Source organism: Arachis ipaensis, chromosome B6 (assembly GCF_059453495.1).
Source record: "Arachis ipaensis isolate K30076 ecotype BB chromosome B6, ASM5945349v1, whole genome shotgun sequence".
NCBI lineage: Eukaryota > Viridiplantae > Streptophyta > Magnoliopsida > Fabales > Fabaceae > Arachis > Arachis ipaensis.
The window spans coordinates 46,326,217-46,327,494 of record NC_142441.1 but is presented as its reverse complement, the minus strand read 5'-3'; the positions used below and the strand labels follow the sequence as shown (position 1 = coordinate 46,327,494).

Sequence of the window (1,278 nt, the reverse complement as noted above, 5' to 3'; positions counted from 1 at the left end):
TGCCGATCGTGCAACTTCCTAAATCGTAGCATAACTAGTTTATGCGCATCAAGTTTATGGCGCCGTTGCCGGGGATTGGTCTTCGATTGACAATTCTCCAATTGGAAGCTAACTAGATTGAGCAATTTCTCTTGCTTTGTTAATTCTGTTCAAGTTACTTGTTGAATTTTAATTTCTGCACTCGGTTACATGTTTTCTTTCTTTATGCCTTTAAATTCAAGCAACTAACTCACTGACTCACTAACTGTTTGAATTAATTCCTCAATTGCTCTAACCATACTCTTCCATTAACCAAGAGTATTTCACTTGTTTGTGCCTGTGCTGTGTTCTTGTATGACAGGTAGGAGAGGAGAGACATCAACTCCTCCATATACCGAACCAGAGAGGACCCTTCATAGACTGAGAAGGGAAGCAAGAGGGAAGAGAGTAGTGGGAGAAGAGGAATCTGAAGGAGAATCTGAGGATAATTTTGAGGAAGCTCTAGACCTCAACATGGATAGAGAAGTTCACAACCATGAGAGAGCTGATGGAAACAATGCCATTCCTGAGAGGAGGGTTCTTAGTTCATAGATAAACCCAACCTCTGGGAATTGTGGTAGCAGCATCCAGAAACCACCCATTCAGGCCAACAATTTTGAGCTCAAACCACAGCTAATATCACTTGTGGAGAATCATTGTTCATTTGGTGGAAGTGCTAATGAAGACCCAAACCAACATCTCACAAAATTCCTGAGAATTTGTGACACTGTGAAGTCTAATGGAGTCCAGGAAGATGCCTATAAACTGCTTTTGTTCCCATTTTCACTTAGGGACAAAGCAGCTAAGTGGCTGGAATCATTCCCTAGGGGGAGTCTAACAACATGGGATGAGGTGGAAAGCAAGTTTCTGGCACGTTTCTACCCCCCACAAAAGGTCAATAGGCTTCGATCTGAGGTTCAAACGTTTAGACAACAAGATGGTGAAACTCTCTACGAGGCATGGGAGAGATTCAAGGATTTGACAAGGAAATGCCCACCAGACATGTTCCATGATTGGGTGCAATTGCATATTTTCTATGATGGACTCTCTTATGAATCAAGGAAGGCTGTAGACCATTCATCAGGAGGTTCATTGAACAGGAAAAAGACTGTGGAAGAGGCCATTGAAGTGATTGAGACAGTGGCTGAGAATGAGTACTACTATGCATCAGAAAGGCACAACACTAAGGGAGTCATGGAGCTGAACCATGTTGATACAATTCTAGCCCAAAACAAGGTGTTTGCCAAGCAACTAGCAGAG

At 42.6% G+C, this 1,278-nt stretch overlaps 1 non-coding gene across 1 annotated transcript; it reads right to left on the bottom strand.

Moving 5' to 3' along the window:
- Positions 1-918: 918 nt before the first annotated feature.
- Positions 919-1,022, bottom strand: LOC148555414 (small nucleolar RNA R71). The gene has a single exon (XR_015886476.1). It is a non-coding gene; the product is annotated as a small nucleolar RNA R71 (small nucleolar RNA).
- Positions 1,023-1,278: the final 256 nt, after the last annotated feature.